Source organism: Acomys minous (genome assembly GCF_964271855.1).
Source record: "Acomys minous genome assembly, chromosome: 9".
Classification (NCBI taxonomy): Eukaryota; Metazoa; Chordata; class Mammalia; order Rodentia; family Muridae; genus Acomys; species Acomys minous.
In genome coordinates this window covers 4,334,487-4,354,921 of record NC_140490.1, presented here as the reverse complement: position 1 = coordinate 4,354,921, position 20,435 = coordinate 4,334,487, and positions in this window count along the sequence as shown.

Here is a 20,435-nt window from a genome sequence, read left to right as displayed (position 1 = left end):
GCCCATTTTTTAAAAATGCCACAAAGACAATATGATACATAAAAGCTACATACTGCCCTCAACCTCTGACAGCTTTTAGCCTAAATGTATGTGCTAGTAAAATGTCAAGAAAATCAGAAAATGTAAAACAAATAAAACACAACAATTTTGTTCCTCAAACATGGACCAGTTTCCTTGTTGTGCTTTCAGGGGAGTTTTATCACGCAGCAGCCCACATAGCAGAGGCTGGAGGAACTACCCTCCGTGTATGAGGTAACCCAGCCCAGCCAGCCGGCTACCCATCAAAAGTTCCATGGAGATCACATGTCATAAAGCATGAGACTGATGGCCATGCTCCAGCCTCTTGTCGACCATGCTGTTGCCTTCCAGCATGCCTCTCATCCTACGATTAGGTCTCAACAGGGCTTTCTTAGCAGTGAGCATCTGCTCAGCTGTCCATCCAGCCATTGTGCATCCTCTGGGCTCCAGCTTATCCCTGCAGGAAGCAAATGCCCTCCTCAAGTCACTGTAGATGGCCTATTGCCCACTTGGGTCACGTGACAGCTTATAGGCTCATGTGGGGGGTGCAATGATACAGAGGGGGGATCATAGAGACTTGGCACCCCTTTGTTTTCTCTTAACTAAAGACCACTCTAGAGCTTTTGGGGTGGGGCCAGGAGAGGCATTCATCCTCCTTTTCTTACACCCAAATGAAACTAATGTTGCTCATCCTTCAGGTGACTCCCAGAAAAGCAAGAGGAAAAAAAGGATGCCATCTTTTCCTCCCTCCGGCTCCCTTGGTTTCTGTAAGAGTACACTTTCGCTCTCCATGTCATTGGAGTGTTATTTATTGATCTTGCTGACAGCAGCAGTAAATAGAGCCGGGCTGCTTTACATCGCTGATGAGAAGGCAAGCTCCATAACTCATCTTGCCCAATCACTCTTCTTCCTTTTTCTCCTTTGTATCTCATTACAGAAGCAGAAATTAATACACTTGGACAGAAAAGAAATGAGTTCAGCTGCTCTTATGGCTTTCGAAGGGAAGCAAGTGTCCTCCGTGGCTGCTTTAGAGGAATTGACATACGGGTCAGAGGTCGTCATCAGACACACCCTCACCAAGGCCCATCCGCTGTGCCCCAGTGATGACAGGCCAGAGGTAAAGCATACGCTTTGGCTTGACCTGAGATTTGCAAGTAGCCTAAGCAGAGACAGCCTCTCCAACTCTTCATTTCTAATCAGAGCTGCACAGCTGTGAGCCTGGGTATGCTAACACCCAGCACAAACATGGTGCATTTTCTCAGAATGCCTATTTTGCTAAGATTTAAGGGGCAAATGTGCATTAAAGTAAACAGGCATATACCTTAAGGTTGAATGTAAATGGACATGAATTTTAATGGGAAACTTTAAAGAAATTTCTTTCACTCTTGCGATGAGCCTCTTGGGCCATGTGTCACATGCTGGGTGACAGGCAATCACTTTATTCCAGCTTTGGGGACTTCTTTGATGAAATGCTCAACAGCCTGGCAGCCTATTCATTCTGTTCCCCTGAAAGTTCAACCAAAACAATGCACCCAGAGTCTGCGTGAGAGGAAAGGGCTGCTGGGAGCGCCTGCGAGGTGCACATAAGATGGCGATATGAAGATTTTTTTTCCAGGCCAATGTCTGTGCTGGCTGCTCTGTGGGCTCAACACCATTTCCTTGGAAAACTAGCTCATATTCTCTTAAGTGGGAATGTCAGCACTTGTGGGGTCTTATGAACATCGACTGCTGCTTTTCAGAGAAACTTGCCTTGTCAATATCCTCATGCATACAACTTCTCTGTGCCACAGAAACATCCAGAATTGGCACTAGTTTCTGACGGAGTCATTGTCAGGGACATGTGAAAAGATGGCGTCTTACTCAAGGCTCTATCATGTAAAAACATGATTTATATTTTTACTGACTACCTACCAACTAAATTATTCCTGGAAAATACAATAGTACAACCAAAAGTTGCATGTGATCTGAAGAGCTTAATATCTAACTGAGAATTTAGCCAAATGTGCCCCCCAAAACTAGATGGTGACAGTATAAATATCCCAATGGGGTATATATTCAGAGTCTGTAGTAACAATGAAAAACAGATAAGCCTGTCAAATGAATGCAAAGGCCTGGCCTCTGCCTGGCACATTCTGCAATAATCTGGAGTCATCTTCCCTAAATCTCATGACAAAAGCACATAATTTGTATTCATTTTACAACCAAAGAAACAAAATAGGAGCCTGGGTTCATACTTCATTTTAAAAATCATTTTTACTTACTTTGTGTGTGTGTGTGTGTGTGTGTGTGTGTGTGTGTGTGTGTGTGTGTGTCCTGAATAGGGAAATCAAATCATTGGACTTTGCAGCAGGAACCTGTGCCCATTGAAGGACTAAGGCTTAACAACCAAGAAACTTGCCCGTCATCCCAGACGTTATGGTGTTTGAGCTCATATTTGTTTGCCTTAGAAACAAGTGAGTTCCTCAGCAGTCAGTATTTATACAGCCAGGTTAGCACAGTAAGTCCTAAGTTCTCGACCTCTGACCCCCAACACAGGACGGACTTCAGCTTCCTCCTTGTGCCTTACCCTCCACATCTCTCAAATGAAGAGATTGCCTTATATGGTCTTTATTTGAGGAGTCTAAACACATCGTGGAAATGAAAGTGTGGAATTCAACCTGAAATTTGCAAATTATTCTGATAGGTTTGAAGTTTATACTAAATGAAATGAAAATGGACATCATATATTCCCCAAAGTAGGTTTCTTTTGTCTCTCAATGATGCCTTTTAGGTTGTATAAATATGGTAAAAAAAAAAAAAATCCACAAACACAATGGTTTGAATACATTTAGAAGAGATTAAATGTATATATACTTATAAGGTATGTGATAAGTGTAATTAATACTCATATATAGTATATACAACATAAATATAAATTATATTTATACCCATAAAAACATTTGTCATTATCAACATGTTTCTTTCGATGGCCAAGTTCTTCTCTGCTCTACCCAGAGCATGGACAATCTTCCTCCTTCCCTGCTGTTCCTTGTTTCCCTTAAAGTCTCTGCTTCTTGTTTCCCATCTACTTCATAGTCCTAACTTTGCTTAAAAGCATTTATAATTTCTCACATTGGAAAGTGGATCCTAAAATGAAGTTTAATATGGAATGTTTTGTACCATAAAAACTAATGCCTTATTTCGCACTCCCCCCGCCCCCGCCCCAACGACGAATGCCAAAAGCATCATAGACTTAAGGCTCATGAATAATGTATATCATCCAATTAAGTACAAATGCTGTTCAGTTCTTGCGACTGGTGTGCAATGCTAGTTCTGGCCTTAGCATGGGTACCAAGGCTGGGGTTGGGGGAGGGGGTAGAAGTAGAGCTTGGAGAGGCAAATGTGTGTGCATGTGTGTATGTGTGCATGTGTGACAGCTAAGCTCCTGAAACCTGTAGCACGCTCATTATGCCCAGAGAGATAAAGTTCCCATGCCAAGTCCACAGAGAGATGTGAGAATTTTCTCAACAATAAATAGAACTCATCTTAAATTCCTGCATCCCCAAACCTGTTTCTTAATAGGTTAGTTGGCGGTGGGTCACCCTGTCCCCTGCTTGCCAAACCATCACGTCTAATTGGCCAGCTCCCTTCCCTTCCAAAGCCGGAATGCTTCAGATGAGTGGTCTCTAGAGGCCTCCTCGCTAAGGCCACGGCAGTGACTCTGTGCATAACTCATTCCCTCCTTCAGCTCAATTAAGGTATATTTTTTTCTCTGTGTGTGTGTGGTGCTGTGTGTACGTAGGTGTTACTGTACAAGTGCATATGTCTGTACAGGTGACTTTGTGGGTATATGTACATGTACGTGAATGTGGAGGCCAGATGACAGCCATGGCTATTGCTTCTGTGGCACCTTGTTGTTTTGTTTTAGTTTTGGGGACAGGTTTCCTCACCAGCTGAGAGCTCACCAAGTAAGCTAGGCTTGATGGCCAGTGAGCTCCAGGGAATGCCACCCCCCAGATCTCTCCCTCCCTAGTGCAGGGACTTGCAAGCACAGGCCATCACACCTAGGTGTTGTTTATATAAAACAAATGTACAAACAAAGAGATCAAACTTAAGCCCTCACTCACACTTGAAAGACAAGCACTTTGCTGACAACCATCCCCTCTTTTTCAGCAAAGGGTCCTCTTAGCGGTCCTCTAAAGGCTACTGAGTTAGATGCATCTTCAGCTACCAAAACCACAGACCAGGAGGGCCTGATACCAAGACATAGCTGCCACACGCCCAGAAATTTTACACCCAGAACTTTATTTTCCTCATCAGAAATAGAAGAAGGTAAGCAAATGTAGCCAGGCTGTTGCATACCCCAAAGCCACATTCTTGCTGCATGGGGGAGGCCCATGTACATGTTACTGATTATCCTTTCGGCTCCGAGTATACACATCCTCACTTACAGCTCTGTAACCAGACATGAGGAAACCCCAGAGTTTGGGCTGCTCTGATCCCAATGAACATCGTTCATGAAAATCCTCATCCATCAGGGCTTCCATTGGTAGGATTTAGTTGTGCCACGTAACAGAGCAATCCTGTGGTTCCTCACCATTATGCCATCTAATGATGGATGCTGGAGACAGAATTTGGGGAGAGGGGGGTTCTGAGGGAGCTGAAATCTCTTATTATAACTCAGGACTGACAAGTGCTGCCCTGCATCTCTCCATGGATCCAATTTAACACCAGAGGAAGCAGTGACTCAGACTAACTTAAATATCTCAAGACGAGTCTCACCTTTTCCTAGGAGGCCGTATCAGTTCAATTGCATAAGTGCAAATTTATTGAAAGTGGTTTGGCGCTTAGCTTTTCTCTATTGGCAGTAATGGAGTTTAAATTTATAGCAGGCTGATGAATTTCAGATAAGAGAACCATTACCTTACAACAACATTAAGGAAAAATATATAACTGTGATTGCTGAACCTCGAGTGTGTATTGTTGGAATGAGGGGAGATGGATGACTGGGGCTGACATTTGCAAACGCAATCCCTTTCCATCCTCACCGTGCTAGCCCAGAAGCTTGAAAGCATGGCATACTCAAGAAAGGGCTCAGGATAACGATGCTTTATAGCAAAATAGGAGGGAAAGGATATAATCTACAGGGGAGAGATTTTTCTTTCTCTTTAGTAATATAATTGGAGGTATCTTTTGGCAATCTGCCAAGACTGTAGCACGGACTTGGGTCATTCATTTTGGGTACCTATAATGTGTCTCTCCTGTGGGTTATTTTTCCTTAGTACAAGGCTTTGTCTTCCAACAGGGTGGGGCTTTTGCATCATGCAGATTAAAATGAAAGATGCAAGGACCTCAGAGAGGTCTGGGGAGACCTGGGTTTCTCTGTTATCTTGAAGTTATATGGAACAGAGAGAGAGAGAGAGAGAGAGAGAGAGAGAGAGAGAGAGAGAGAGAGAAAGAGAGAGAGAACACCGCGGCAGGGTTGTGAGAGTCCTGTCAAGCTTTTAAATGGTCGCACCAAACAAACAAATGAACTCTTTAAGGAAGTAAGTAAATTAAATAAATAAATAAATAAATAAATAAATAGAATGTGGTTTTGCTGTGCGTAAGGGGACCAGAGAACTGGGGGGGGGGGGGGGGGGTTATTCCACAATAGAACACAAGTTTCAGACTATGAATTGAACTTAAGAATTGTCGCCGATTCTCAGATGCATCATGTGAAAGGTCTCATTTGGAGAATGTACACTTTTATATTGTTTTTAAATTACATGTATTATCTATAGGCCCAGCTAGCAATTAATCAAGACTCAGACACTTATTATATTTTAAAATAGCCTTAGTTAACCTGGGGCAGGGCAGATATCAATCCTCTAAACTACCTCCCATAGTGGGGCAGGCATGGGATCCCTGCCTCAATCCCATGCTATCTGCTTCCAATAACTTCTATCAAGTTACCTCCCATCCACAATCCCAAATACTTGTTAATGTTCTTCATCTGGGCTGGACTCTCCATCCACGCCGGCCATGTGCTTCTCCTCCAGCTAACCCATGGCAGCCTTCCTCTCTTCACTTCAGGCCTTTCTCCTTTCTCCTAGTGGCCATCCTTTCTTCTTCCCAGAATTCCTTTCTCTCCTAGCCCCACCTCTCCTAGCCTCTGCCTAGGTGGGATGGCTTTTTATTGAGCAAAAAGTGGGTCACACAGACAGCAAGCAGTAATTAGCATCAAAATATGCAGACCATCCTCCAACACACTTATGTGTGCCAACACTCTCATCCGTGCCTCTGTGTGTGGAGGCCAGAGGTCAGTGTCAAGTGTTTTTTCTCTACAGATGCCATGCTATTCTGGAGACAGACACTCTCGCTGCACCTGGAGATTGATGATTTGGCAATGCTGGCTGACAGGCAAGTCCCTGGGCTCTGCCTGTCTCTGCCCCCCATCTTTATGGTTACAAGCATATACTGCCACTGTCAACATTGGTTCCCGGGCATCCAAACTCAGGTTTTCACACTTGCATGGCTAGTGCTTTACACACAAAACCATCAACTTAGCCCTGGTGTATTTTTTTGAAGTGTAATGAAATTCTAAGTGTATAATGTGATGGATATGTCATTGAGCTTGAATTAATCATGTGTGTGTATATGTGTGTGTGTGCGTGCGTGTGTATATGTGTGTGTGCGTGCGTGCGTGCGTGTGTATGTGTGTCCATACAAGCTCACCATACCATATAAATATATGCAATTATTATTTATTAGTTAAAATATTTTTAAGAATAAGAATTGAAAAACAGGACTGTCACCAGGAAGTTGGCTTCCATTGGGCCTTATTTTTACATCTATAAGATGCACCTCTGTGCATACGCATGGCAGGTTAGCTGAGGAGGGATTCTCAGAGCTATAGTGGTCTACAGAGAGACTTCGTAGATCAGATTTCTCCGTCTCTTACGGAGGGGTTTCTTGTGTGGCAGTCAAAGGACAGGGTATCCCCATACAGCTTTCCCAGAAAACTGCTCTTGGAGTGATTTCTCTGTGGTCGTCTCTCAGCCTATGCAAGAGCCCTTCTATACAGCACAGTGCCAGGGAAACCAGCCTTACACTTCTCTGAGAATGAGAAGAAACCGGTGAGGGGACAGTTCTTTTCTCCTCATCTCCCTGACCCATGTGGCTGAGCAGAGGGAGTCACGAAAATGCTGTTGTCAACTTGGACCCCAGGTCCTCGGATTCTTTTCTTTCTCAGGACGCCACAGGCAGAAAATGGAGAAACGAGATTTACGAAATCCTGTGTCCCTCTAATCCCTCATGTAAGGTCACCTCTGGGAGGCTCCTGCTGTTACCCACCACCAGAGGAGGCCTGGCACTCAAAATGCAGTTAGTTTAAAAAGAGAAAACCCAGCTTGCTGTAAATAATAACAGGGGAATTCGTGTTGAATGAGACATTTATTTTGTGGTTATATACAGAGCAATTTTGCAAAGGAAGGGAGCTGGATTTGGTTGGCCACTCATTTATTTGGAAAAGAACCAATTATTAATTGAATCCAGCAAAGTCTGAGGTATCTTGAAGGGGCGAACAGCTTGGTGCTTTGCTGGCTCTTTTCTCAGCTAACAAATGGCTTTTGGTGTGGCCCAAGCTTGGAAGGACTGATATTGTCATTCTGGGTTGAAGCAATTGACTGTGGCTCCTTGTTATAAATAATAGCTCAAAAGAGGCCCAGCAACTCGGACTGTAATTGAAAATGGTATGCAGATGCAAAGCACAGTGACCCACGTGGGTCCCGTGATGGACCCTCTGAAGGTCGACAAATGAGCTTACACACGTGTGTATGTGCATGTACGTGTGTGCAGGTGTAAGTGGTGTGCAGGTCAGAGATTGACAGCGGGTGTCACCCACACTGCCCCTCCATCATTTGAGTCAGGCCCCTTCACCTAACCTGGGGTTTACTGGTGCAGTTAGCAAGCCACGCCCCCAGAGAGCTCTCTGCTTCCGCCTCCCAGACACCACAGGCTGATTTCATTTCTTTTCTATTTTAAATTAAGTTCTGGTAGGGGTTCGAAGTTTACTGCCTATATTCTCCTTGGCTGGCGTCTTAGTTTGAGGAGGACCCCAGGACCCAGATCTGCCTGTCATAAAGTTCTTCTTGTAGGTTTCCAGGACCCTGTGGGTCCTGCTATTTCCCCATTCTTCCATGCTACTCTCGCCTAAAGTCTCAATAGGATGTCCTCTCCTCTGACCCACTTTCTTGGTAAGTAAAGTTTTTCATGGGACGTATCCCTTGGACTAGTGTTTTGATATAAGTGGGTATATACTGATGAACAGGATATTCTCCACCGTTGAGTGGAGAGTGAGATCTGACTCTCACAGGAACTCTGGTGCCCCTTTTCTGACCACGTCCCCTGGATGGGGAGGCCTGGCGGCACTCAGAGGAAGGATAGCAAGTTACCAAGAAGAGACTTGATATTCTAAGAGCATATATAGGGGGAGGAGGTCTCCCTCAATCACAGACAAAGGGGAGGGGAGAAGGAGGGAAGTGGGAGGGAGGGAGGAATGGGAGGAAACAGGGAAGGGCTAACAATCAAGATGTAGTATGAATAAATTAATAAAAAAATAAAAAATAAAATAAATAAATAAATTAAGATCTGGGCATCTGAACTCAGGACCTTATGCTTGCATAGGAAGGACTTTACTGATTGAACCTTTTCTGAAACCCATAAGCGTGTTTCTTAATGGAAAATTAACAGACAGCTTTTAAACTCAAGTAACTAAATCTAACAGTAATAATACATCTCCATTGTTTATGAACTAACACAAGCTTTAAGGTAATAGAAAACAACAGATTATTTCATTCAATTATCAACTCAGTTTCCTGGAGCTGAGGCTTGCAGAAACGAATTGACTTTTGCATCTCTTCCCTCACCTGGGCCTATAGGATTTAGCATCATGGCACTTCTGGATTAGGAAGGACAGATCACCTTTTTTTTTTTTTTTCTAGTCCCATTTTAATTTTTCTCAAAACTCATAAAATATCAAGAGAGTGCTTTTTAATTTTTTTCTGAAAAGCAGGAAATCGTAAGATTGATAAATAGGTTAATGTGAACCTGATGGCTTGGTTAATTAATCACCGAGCTGAGGAACCACTGCAATTCATGTCAATTCAGACGATTTTCAGGAAATGATTTGAATCAATTGCTAATGAAATTGAGAAATTTAGGAGCCGCTTTCTGACTTCCCAATGACAGGACTCATATTTAACTCAAGAGATGTGACAGTTAATGACAACATAAAAGTGCTATGAATTATTTTCCAGATCATGGGAAAATTACAGCGTCTCCCCAATGAAATGGTGCTCAGCTCATCAGCCAGAAAATAAACAGCCTTAATCACAGGCTAAGAAAGCCGCAATGCTGCTTAGAACCTCCATTCTTTCTGAAACAAACAAAGACAAGACTCCTTGGGAATGGGGCCATATTTCAAAGCCCTGCCCTTAATCCATCACAATAGATGAGCTTAGCATACCTGACACTTAGCAAAAGACTATAGGGTGGAAATGACTGTGGCTGCAATTCTTCTCCCTAATTACTTTATGCCCGTGGTCCTCAGCCTTCCTAATGCTGTGTCCCTTTTCTACAGCTCCCCATGCTGTGATGACCCCCAACCATAAAATTACTTTTGTTGTTACTTTTTCACTGTACTTTTGCTACTGTTGTGAATTGCATATACATAACTGACTTGCAGATGGTCTTAGGTGACCCCTGCGAAAGGGTTGTTCAATCCCTCAAAGGGTTTTTGGCCCACAAGTGGAGAACCACTGCTCTAACCCCTTAAAATAGGTGAACCTTCATTTTCAACTGCTTTACTACTTCAGCTGAGTTTCCCAGACCTTCCTATGGGCTGTGTACCAGACCCATGACTTTTCACATCAAGTTAGACTTTTAAGGTAATTTGAAGTTACATCCAGATATAACCAGACAGTTATTGTGTGCTAATTAAATATCAATGGCAAGTGTGCTGATCAATATATTTCATCTAATTAAGGTGTACACAAGCAACAGCACTGTGTAATTAACTCAAAACAGCATCAGCGATCCATGCATGTTTAAATTTTTTATTAATATATTTGTTAAGAAATTTTAGATCATGCTGTTTTATGGGATTGTTTGAGAGATATAAAATGAAATTGTTTGTCAAGATGCTACTAGAGCAATTGCTAAATGCAGCTGTTAGTCATCTTAACAGTCTGTAAGGCTCCTGTGTGGATCCAACACTCTAAGTAAGGGTGAAAGATGTCTCTGCCACGGACAAGCGTCCATACAAGCAGCCATCCTTGTATGGCATTAAAAAATTTTTTTTACAGAGATCCTTTGCGGCTTTGCAAGAAGAATTTATAAGAAGGCTGATGAATAGAAGAGACTCAAATTACCTCAGAATTTTACCAGATTATTCTCTGAAATGTTAGAGAAAACTATGCTGAGCAAAAACTATCACGGCGTTACACTAACACAGGACTTTGATCCAGTAGCTCCACAAACTCCTATGAGATTACAGGTTAGTAGAGGTGCGCTTTGGTGTGAGAACTCTCTTCTTAACTAAGACTATTTGTGTTTTGTGTGGCTTACAGAAGTCCGCATGGGCAGCCGTAAGCTCAGATAGAAGAACAGGCAGAGGGTGCAGACGACAATATGGCAGGACCATGAAGCCCCCTCTGCTGCTGAGTACATCAAGGTGAAGGACAAACTCAAAGTCACATGTTTTGTAGAACTGTTTAGTGGGAAGTTTGAAATAAACAGATGCAGATGCAGATGCAGAAGCAGATGCAGATGCAGATGCAGGGAGAGGTGTTTGGATATTCTCTGTGGCCCCTGTAGCTATCGAACACTCCAAATAATGACAAACACTTTGTATATACAAACCAATACAAAAAATAATTTGGCAAAATAGTGATTTTATTTCAGACTTATGTTGCCTTCTTCAATCCTAGCATTTTATTGTTGAAAGCCTGTAAGAAGATCCTGGGGCAATTTACTGTCCTCTGCCTTGCTTAGCATGTATATCTTGCTTAAGTGTTGGGCTGGCATTTCTACGTTTTTATCTCTGTGGATGAGGGGTTAAAGATAACTCATACTCACATTCCTTTTCATGCCTGTGAGTGACGGAAAGAGGGTCCAGCCATCACAGATTATATATACCACATATTTTCTCCTCACTCTTCAGGAGAGCTGCGAATGCTGAAGGTGACAGGTCTGGAATATGGAAAAGCCATAAAGCGTGTGGGCTAAAGATCCTCCCAATAGAAGCAAACTTTTAAATACTTCGGTGTGACTGTGTTGGTAATGAAGCCATCAAGACATGCAAGGCAAGCTAAGCAGGCTGACCGGAGTGATTTCTTCTCTCACCTGTGGTTTCCCAACACTCAGATGTTTAAAAATATCCTGAGTCTACTATTCTTCCTGTGTTACCAACACCTTACAGCTAGATTGCTTTTAGACCTAAGCTACTGTTAATGTTAACTAAGAAAGCTCACGAAGCCCACAGTTCACTGGGTCCCTGCCTACTCAGGATGGTGGTTCCAGACTTGCTAGTCAGGGCTAACAGCCTCAGAGCCAAGGGGACATGTGCTGGAGGAACACAGAAGAGAGAGAGCAAAGACCTGCCTCAGTTTGACTACAGACACCGTCCACTGTTCACTCACAGCAGTGACATGATGAAAACAATAAACTTTGATTGCCTTTTTCATATAAAAAAACCCTAAATATCTTTTGTAATGTAGGAAAAATACATAATTAACATTAAAAAATGGAAATAGAATAAAAGCTTTGGTCTGAAGTAAAATGCACAAGTAGGTACTTAGTCTCCTAAGAGAGTGACTTTTGAGTTTCTTGTGATGAGACTTTTCTAAATGGCCTATTACCTCACTTAGTATTTCCCTCCAAAGGATAATTGTATTTTTATTTTTCTGGATTTCTTTAATTCCTGACTTCCAGTTATGCACACCCTGCCCTCCCCCATACACTTGTTGAGACAAGGTCTCACTATAAAGCAAGAGGCTTGTCTTGTAACTGTGTATCTCCAGCTGGCCCCAACTCACCATCCTCCTGCCTCAGCTTCTAGGGTGTGGGCTTATTGGTATGTACAAGCACACTTGGCTCAAATATTAACTTTTTATTATTAGCCTTATTAATGCACAATTTATGGACAAAAATTATCAGTGTGAAAATGACAATTATATGATACTAGTATAAATATGTATGGGTGGCTGGGTAGTAGGTAGGTAGATACAAAGATTATAGAAAAGTAGGGAGAAAGGAAGTAAAAAGATAGAAAGAGGAAGGAAGGAAGAAGGAAGGAAGAAAGGAAGGAAGGAAGGAAAACCACTATAGCAACAATGACTAAGATCACCGTAATTCCAGTATTCAGTGGAGTATTCCAATCCCTTGGCACAAACCCTCTTTGATCCTTTCCAACCAGTTCAGTTCCCACCCAATCCCCCCCAAATAAAACAGTAAAGGAGTAGCTATTGCTATAGTTTCCAGAATTTTATTTCAATGGGTTTGCAGTATCAATGGTTTCTGTATCCGGCTCCTTTAGCTTCACATGATACATTTAGGATTTATCACTCCATTGATTAAATATCTTCCGTGTAGCTGAGTAGAGCTCCTGAGGTTGATGTTCCACAATGTTTTTTTCACTAACCATCCCACGTGCCCTTCCTCTATTTCCAGACGGTAGTTATGATGATTGAGTAGATATGCATATTTGTGTGCAAGTCTTTTGATGGGCATGTTTTCATATTCTATAATTACCACTCAACATTGGGAATGTTGGATCGAGTAGTAACACTTAATTGTGTTAAAAACCACCAAGTGCTTTTCAGAGCGGTTGTATCATTCCGTGATGATGCCACTTCATAACCTCGGCAGCACAAAACGGTTGCTCCTTCCCTTTCAGCTGCTCTTCTGAGTGTGTGCTAGCATTTAATTCGGTTTTAATATTCTATTTGTATTTTGTAGCAATGTTCCCTATCTTTTCATGTGCTCATTTGGTTATATACAATCCAATCTTTGATGATGAATCCGTGCAAGTAATTTGCTCTTTGTTGCATTTCATTCTAAGAGCCCTTATTTATTATAAACACAAGCTTTGTAAATTTCTAATCAGCATGGAACTTCTTGTTTTTGAAGTTCATTATTTATTAATTTGGATGAAATCTATTTTAACATTTTTTGTATTTGATAATTTGTGATTTTTATGTGTGTCATACCAAGAAATCCTTGCTTTACCAAGGTTACAGAAAGTTACTTTCCCCTCAAATTTACATTGCTTTATTTCTTAATTTTATTCCTATGACTCATAATGATATAAATATTATATATGGTATGGCATAGGCATGAGTTTCATTTCCTTCCAGAAGCTTATGGCTCCAGAAACCTTTGGTGAAAAACAATTTCCTTTCCCCATTTGAATTATACAGCCATGTTTATTAAAAATCAGCTCGCCACAGAAGTGTGTAAATATTTTAGGATTACCTCGTTACAAACAATAGCTCTATTGAATCATTTAACTCAGCAGAACTGTATAGTTCAGTTGTCAACATTTTCAAAACACTTTTTTAAGCCATTTGCTTCTTTCTAAAAAATTCATCATCAATTTAAAAAGGTGCTATGATTCTGACTGGGATGAAACATTGCTGAAAGAGTCAATATTCATAACATTATTCATTTTTCAGGAGCATGGACTCTGTAATTCTCAACATCATGGAGCTCAGTAGGCTTAGGCTGGCTAGCCAGTGGGCCCCAGAGAGCACTCTGTGTCTTTTCCGCCAATGCTGGGATTGCAAGGACACATAAGTATGTGCCCAGGCCTTTTCATGTGAGTTCTAGGGATTAACATTAGATACTCCTAGATCTAAGGCAGGCAAGATCTCACAAGGTTAAGTAACAAGAGCAAAGGCAGGCATTGCTGGACGCTTCTGGTCCTAAGAAGAAGGCATATGTCTTCCTGCTTGAGGTATGATATCAGGAGCAGGTTCTTCAGCAAACTGGCGGAGTTTTCAACCAAGAGAAAGGAAAAGACACAAATGAAAGGAGAAGCATACTATGTTCATGGACCTCAAGCCCTGCCATTTAGCAGTAGCTATCCTCAAATAAAGCTATATACACAATGCAATTACAGTTAAACTTCCAGAAAGTACTGAGGTAGAATCTCCAAAGGGGGTTTTCTAAAATTATAATAGAAATATGAAAGTTCTAGAACTGCTAAAAAAAAAAAAAAACCAACTCAGAAAGAAAGAAAGAAAGAAAGAAAGAAAGAAAGAAAGAAAGAAAGAAAGAAAGGATAAAGTTGGACTTAATGTTTTGGCTTGGAAGACATTATAAAGCCAAGGGGTACATGTAATGTTTGACATTAGCTAAACCAAAAATGAAGAATTTCTGCACTTGACTATTCTTTTAGGAGACTAACAATCCGCAGAGAAAATGTTTTTAAGTCTTATCTAATATGATACTTGGGTCCAAAATATTTAAGGAATGTCAAGTATTTGACATACCAAGAAAACAGATGACCCATTTATTCCAAACATATACAGACTAGTAAAAAGCTCAGAAGAAAGAACAGAGGAAATAAAGGAAAACTGATATTCAAAAAAATGACCAATAATTTCTAAGAACTAAAAAAAGACACACATTCTTAAGTTGCGAGGCCCACATAGCAGGAAGAAGGTACCCATGGCCCCTCCAAGGCTGTGCTGATGTAGACGCACTTTAATTAGCAGCAAAGAGAAAATAGTAACTCATACTATGAAGCAAATGTAACAACCTGCAACAATTGCTATGGGTGCCCCAAGCTACTCTGTCATTATACATGTAATGAAGCCAAGACTTGGGACCACCAAGAGACAGCTCTATGGCAACAAGTGAGGAGGAGGTGTGTACCAACACTCCTACTCTCTCTCTCCGTAAACATGGGATAATTCAGTGGAACAGTCTATCCCATTTCTCAGCCTTGACCAGGGAAATGATCCAAATTTGCCCACATGGCAACCATCTGGAAGTCACAGTTTTATCTCCCCTCCTGGTCTCAGTTATCACCAGTATTCTGGAATCATCTCTCCAATGCACTTCTTGTTCTCCTGTCTTTGCCTTACAACCTATCTCCAGAATTGAACTGCTGCCCAATTTGTCACCAATACAACTGTATTCAATGTCACAATGGACTCCTGTCTTGAAAGTACTGAAGAAAATATTTTGACCCTAGAATTCTATACCCACAGATAATATTGAAAGTTGAGTTTAGATTCTGAAGTCTACTAATTATAAACTGTGTCAAAAATTCTTCTCCTTAAAAGAGGATGCCTCACACAATGAGAGAAAAAAGGAACTGAGAGGGAAGTAGGAATATGTGTGAAAAAATAGTTATCAGGGAAGTGAGAACCACTTGTGGTTAGATCTAAGTAGCATTTTATTATGAAGAATTTAATAATAATGTGAATTAAAATTTCAGGAGTTTGCCACATGGGCTTTGGTAGAGGTTAGGGACAAAGCTGAGAGAAATTAAAGTGCTCTGGAGGAAGTAAGATTCCTAATTAACTAGTTCCAGGCTTGAAAAGAAATCAGAACTATAATGAGCGACAGAGTGAACTCACAGAGGGATTGCGTACTTAATGGTGTCTGCCACAACAGCTCTTAGAAGAGCAATGTGCCAATTTCTGGACACAGGTTTCTCTTCGACAAAGCACCCATATTGCACATGTGCATGCATGTGTACACACACACACACACACACACACACACACACACACACACACATACATGCACGCATGCACGCATACACAAATGCACCCCTCATACACACTGGCATTCCCACAGAAATAAACATTAAGGCAAGTGAATGGGCTCTGCAATGTGACATTATAATATTATGGTTTTAGGTAAAGATGCGTTTACCCATTTACTAGACACAGTTTCTAGTCAGAGATTCTCATATGGAGCAAGTATACACTGTGGGTTATAGTTCAATGAGCTAAAACATTTCATTTGCGGTCTTTGCCAAGTGAGAAGGACATGGGCAAGATGCGTCTTCAATGGCCTGCTGAGTGTATGCAATTTCTCGTGCTTCAATGGGCCTTTAGATTCAGCCCTTATTCACTTAAATAAATATTTCTGTTTTTCTGCAATTCTACAATTTGCATGCCAGATCCAACACGCGTTCAAAAATGTTTGTCAAACACAGAATGACGGGGGTACTTTCCCCAGAGCCACCACTACACCTCTGTACCGACTCTGCCCTGAAATACCCTCTTCATCCTTTAACACAATCATCTTGCATTGATTTGTGTACTTATTGACTTCGAATACTTGTGTAAGATATGAACTTGTTTCACTGTTCAATTAATTCATCATTCCATTTGTCCTGTGTGGAGGTCTCTGGGGTTGAAACAGAGCACATCCACTTTTTCCCATTAAAATTAACAGACTGGCATTTTCCATTTTAGACTTCATATCTGAGGAGAAAATGGGGGCAAACTGAAAATCAACAACTGTTCTCAAACTCACTAGAAGTAGGACATAGAGTAAAATTGAAAGCATGAGTGTACCTAGAGAGAGGTCAGGAGTCAGTGGTCATGAGGACAGGAGTCGGTGGTCACGGGGACAAGAGTTGGTGGTCATGAGGACAGGAGTCGGTGGTCATGGGGACAGGAGTCGGTGGTCACGGGGACAGGAGTTGGTGGTCATGAGGACAGGAGTCGGTGGTCATGGGGACAGGAGTCGGTGGTCACGGGGACAGGAGTCGGTGGTCATGGGGACAGGAGTCGGTGGTCATGAGGACAGGAGTCGGTGGTCACGGGGACAGGAGTCGGTGGTCATGGGGACAGGAGTCGGTGGTCATGGGGACAGGAGTCGGTGGTCATGGGGACAGGAGTCGGTGGTCATGGGGACAGGAGTCGGTGGTCACGGGGACAGGAGTCGGTGGTCATGGGGACAGGAGTCGGTGGTCACGGGGACAGGAGTCGGTGGTCATGGGGACAGGAGTCGGTGGTCATGGGGACAGGAGTCGGTGGTCATGGGGACAGGAGTCGGTGGTCACGGGGACAGGAGTCGGTGGTCATGGGGACAGGAGTCAGTGGTCAAGGGGAGGGGAGGAGACACACCCCTACCCTCTGCTTTGACTAGGGGAAAAGAAAACTAAATGTAACTACCCTCTTTCCTTCTCCTTCTCCATCACAAGAACTCACTCTCCAGGAGACACTTTTGCCAAAGAGTGGTGTTGAGCATGTAGGGAAGTCAGGGAAAGGAAACTGTTCCCCAAGTGGCCTCTTTAATCTATTCTCCAAGTGAGAAAAAAAGCAACAGAACCAGAAACTTAGCACAGGGTTACTGGGAGGAAGAAAACACAAACAAAAGTCTCTGATGGAGTTGAAGACCAGGTAGCTTAGTTTTACAGTGAAGCTTAGTTGTTAGGGGTTAAGATGTTTTTAGGTGTAGATAGATGTTTTAAGTTGATAATGACAAGATGTGATGGAGATTGATTTACATTCAGAATTTTAGATGCATCAAGATAGGAAAGACTTTTTTTTTTTCAAGGCTGTCAAATACAAATAGCCAAAACACTAAGAATGTAACATTTATATAATTCCTGATTGTGTCATGGTTCTTCTTGCTATAGGTAGTTTATTGTATATATGTGTAGTGATATAAATGTATGTGTAAAAATAAAAAATGTTTAGTTAAAAAAAACATCAGGAAAGCTACATCCTGAGACAGACGTCCTCAAAACAAGAGCTTTTTAAAACCTTTCTCCACCTGTAACCTATTTGCTCAAGAAAATATGCACAATCCTGGACATGTGTGTATAGAAAAAAATATATACAAATCAAGCTTTAGTGATGACAGAGCATAAAGAAATTTCTTTTAAAATAATTCTTCACCATATACCCACAACTAACCACTCAGTAAAGGGAAAAGCAAATTATGGACAATGAAGTGGGTGTGCTTGTTTGTTTTTACATGAAGGCTTTTGTCCTAACTGAATATTTGATGCTGCATGACAAGAAGCAGCTTGAAGATTCATCGTATCTTGGCATCTTTCCCATATGCTCACCAGTGCTGAGAACACCCTTTGCATAAAGGACCATGTCAGAAATTGCTAGACGCCCTGCCTTAATCTCAAGTCAGCATCCACTTAACACATTTTATGAAACTCAAGCCAGTGACCCAACAGTTTTTTATTAAATATTTTAACATAATAAAATCCAAAGATATATTAATTGACACTTATAAGCCCAAGAAGGATGGCCAAAGAAGAATAAAGTCTTTATTTTCTATAATCAAATCATGGCATTTTTGTCAGAGCAGAAACCTTGTCTATATAGCGCTAGCCCATACTTCATGATATGCAACAGTCCCACGTCATCTTCAGTTGTGTCCCATGGTGTGATGGCAGGTGCAATGCGAACTGTGCATGTGCACATGGTTAGAATTGCACCTACAGTCAAGTCACATGATGCAGCATAGGGAAGTACCGCAAGAGACATCTCTAGCCCCATTATACATTTGATTTCAAATTAATTTTTTGTCATTGTTCATTACAAACTATTGCCATTTTTGTTCTGACATGTATGATCAGCCAAAAACCCGCCTGTAGGTCATGATGCACGCTTTGATGAAGCTGGTTCTCCATCGCTCCCATTCCACACCACATCAGCAAACCTTCAGCACGTGAGGTAAAGCAAAAGAAACTGATGCTTGGGATCAAAGGGGGTAGCACAAACAAGGCCTTCCCCAGAGGATCTTGGAAATACAACAGAATTGTGAAAAACAAGTCAGGGGACTGGAGTGTAAACCAACAGCCACTTTCCAAACTGAGAGAGGGGTGGTTGGCAGCAGGACTGAATCCAAGAACTGTAGAGAAACATTTGTGTGTAGTCAGAGCAGCAGACAGACAGTGGAGTAGAAGACGCGTCCTGAGTAGCAATGGGTGAGGCATCTCTACATGTTATAAGAGAGACTGTCCACAGATGGCAGAAGCTCAGAAAACATGAAGCGGGATGGAAGAAAAATCTCCACCCAAGATGTGTCATACACAGCTGCAGGAAGACAAAGAAAGATGCATCTGGAAACAACTCAGAGAGGAGAGGAAGACCTGACTAGACAGCACCTCGGACAGGCGCATAGCAGACTCCTCACCACAGTGCATGTAGGAGGGTATGATGGAGAATTGAATGTAAAGCCAATAAAGAAGCCAAAGTACTCCGTGCTAGCAAATGTGTCCTTCAGAAGCAAAGCAAACATACTCCCTATCAGCAAGGGGGTATGGGGGGAGCGATGGGTGCAGGAGTGTGACTAAGGAAACTGCTGCCAGCCGAGGAGTCCTGAAAAAAGTATTACAAATTCCTCAGACAGTTGAAAATTTTTATAAGTCAGAAATCTCGACCTTTTATTACTCTTAATACATCCTAAAGAAAACTGCTTTTAAAGGAAATAATAGCCCAATACATTATGAAACTGAAGCATGCAGATAGTAAAATACATCACCAAAATTTCTTCAAGGATAGTTAACTGAATTGAGAGGATTTTGTTATAAAATTCCTATACTGCACTTGAAGAGCTATGGTGGTATTTGAAGTAGATTTTGATTGTTTTATATGCACATACATAGTGAAAGTTGAGGCGACTGCTTAGGGCGTGTCTAAGGGGAATACAAATGCTACTCTGAGAATTATATAAAATGCAAAGCTGGAGAAGGTAGAAAACAGAGAAGAAAGAAGGAAAGAACAAACATAATTATTAGAAATCCATTTTCCCATTGGCTGAAAGTAGAAAATCCTAACATGACTCAAAAAGAAAACTGGAGTTGCTCACATCATTTTAAATAAAGCAGATTTGTAACCAGAAGTAGTTCTGGAGGATAATCAGAGACAGTACATAGAGATGGAGGAAGGTTAATTATCCAAGAAGACATAACAGCGTGTACACATGTAAGTACACAAGAGACGTTCAAGATAGACAAGGTGAGAAGAGAATGGAAAAGTGAACTAGACAAATTGGTCATCATATCTGGAGGCTTTAACAGTGCATCTGTGAGTGACTGACAGACGAAGCTTGCTTACAATCAGCAAAACCTCCAGAACAATACAATCAATTTGCTCAAATTGACATTGAAGTGCATAATACATCAAAAAGAAACAGATCACTCAGCCTCTAGTACACATGGCCAACTCATCAATAGATGCTGACAAAACATACTTTAAAAAAAAAGTTCTAGATTTATTTATATGCGTCAATGTTTTTGCACACACACACACACACACACACACACACACACACACTCACACACACTACATTCTCTCCTAGTACCCATAAAGAAAAGGGCATCAGATCCTCTAGAATGAGCAGAGTTGGTTGTAAGCTGCTACGTGACGCTAGAAACTGAAACCTGGTCCTCCACAAAAGCA